A 1,743-nucleotide genomic window follows, 5' to 3' on the forward strand; every position below is an offset into this window, starting at 1 on the left:
ATCAAAAATAACATCCAAATTTCAGACTTAAAATTAGGAGTTAAATCCCTCTAGTGTGAGGGGATGTGAAGTAGAGTCAAATATATTTTCATAATTCTGTAAATATATTTTTGAATATATTCATATTTCAAGTAAACGTGGCTTTATTATTATAATGGAAACACATTACACGTGACCTCACTTCTGTAACTAAAAGACAATAAAACAAAGACGTTCCCATACCGGGAGTCGAACCCGGGCCGCCTGGGTGAAAACCAGAAATCCTAACCGCTAGACCTTATGGGAAGCTGTGCAGTAAATTCATGGGCATGCAACAGTAGCTAGTATACAGGACAACGATTGTTAAATGAAGCTAAAACATTTTATTGCAAACACGTTAGAAATGCAAAGAAACTTCAAGCCATTTATATTTATTCTCAAATAGGACAACTTCCGTTGCTAAAAAAGACCTCCCTTTGTGCTTCTCTGAACACATGCAATGGAGGGCGCACTGGAGTTTTTCAGTCTGGGGAATATTACAAATTAACAGACTGTACTTTAAAATACGCATGTAGGGCGGGAGTCTCTGTTTACCAAAAAACTGTCACACTGTATTTATATCTGTAATGCGTAGGCAATAAATGCGTACATACAAATCTACCATTTGAGCTAAATCCCCTGCAAGTGTGTCTCCTATTCTCAGAGGTTATATCGCATCTTGATACGAGTCATTTATATTGGATTTTTTTTTTCCCCCTTGACAATGTAGTCTGCCATTTGCAAATTTAGAAAGCGCGTCTGTACAAGACCAGAGCCAATCAACCTGCTATTTCGCTTTCCTTTCACTACCATATTCTAGTGTGCTTGTTCAGAATATGCGTGAATCCTGGAAACGTCTTGATAATATGTGAACAAAGCCAGCAGTCACTCTATTGATCACCCTGTGGATTAACCGCTATTGGAACACAGTGATTGTGTTAAACACGGTAATAGACTTTCAATGTACACGTTTTAGCGCTAAACGTTTGTTGAGACAGTTCAAGCGCTGAGCTTTCAGGCAGCCTGTAGCCGTGTTTACCTATTTCCTGGATGTTTGCCTTTTGGTGTTGAACGTTTCTCATTATATACAGGCTTCAATCGACATCGAGCCGAAATAGCTCAGTTGGGAGAGCGTTAGACTGAAGATCTAAAGGTCCCTGGTTCGATCCCGGGTTTCGGCAAGTCAAGGCTTATTTATGCTTCAATATGAACTAGAAACAGAGAACATTAAGGAAATAACAACGTATTACAGGACCATTTTCTAATGTCATTAAGAAATGCAAAAAGCATCATCCCTGAGAGGATGGAGTGTACTAACGTATTTAGAAATGAATTGTACCTTTGCATTACTTTGAATATATCATTGTTCAGTTTAACATGAGAAAAACTTCGTGCGTGTGGCCGGTTAGCTCAGTTGGTTAGAGCGTGGTGCTAATAACGCCAAGGTCGCGGGTTCAATCCCCGTACGGGCCATGACTTTTCTTCTTTAAATAAACCACACCCGCAGTAATGCTGTAGATGGCAGTATAGGCTGATTAATGAACCGAAGTCAAATGCCTTTGTGAAACTCTATCAGATTTGTACGAGGCAATCACACGTGGGAAAATGTAAGTAGTTGTAAATGTAAATGGTTTTCAAACGGGGGTGCTCGAGCGCTCCTCAGGGGGTACATGAGAAACATCCTGTAATGGACAGCGCATTTGTATTTATTTATTTATTTTTTAC

At 39.4% G+C, this 1,743-nt stretch overlaps 3 non-coding genes across 3 annotated transcripts; 2 read left to right on the forward strand and 1 right to left on the reverse strand.

Annotated features, from left to right (window-relative positions):
• Positions 1–213: 213 nt before the first annotated feature.
• trnae-uuc lies at positions 214–285 on the reverse strand. Its single transcript has one exon. It is a non-coding gene; the product is annotated as a tRNA-Glu (tRNA).
• Positions 286–1,126: 841 nt separating this feature from the next.
• Positions 1,127–1,199, forward strand: trnaf-gaa. Its single transcript has one exon. It is a non-coding gene; the product is annotated as a tRNA-Phe (tRNA).
• A 218-nt stretch (positions 1,200–1,417) lies between these two features.
• Positions 1,418–1,491, forward strand: trnai-aau. Its single transcript has one exon. It is a non-coding gene; the product is annotated as a tRNA-Ile (tRNA).
• Positions 1,492–1,743: the final 252 nt, after the last annotated feature.

The sequence above is a fragment of the Polyodon spathula genome, unplaced genomic scaffold (assembly GCF_017654505.1).
Source record: "Polyodon spathula isolate WHYD16114869_AA unplaced genomic scaffold, ASM1765450v1 scaffolds_3661, whole genome shotgun sequence".
NCBI lineage: Eukaryota > Metazoa > Chordata > Actinopteri > Acipenseriformes > Polyodontidae > Polyodon > Polyodon spathula.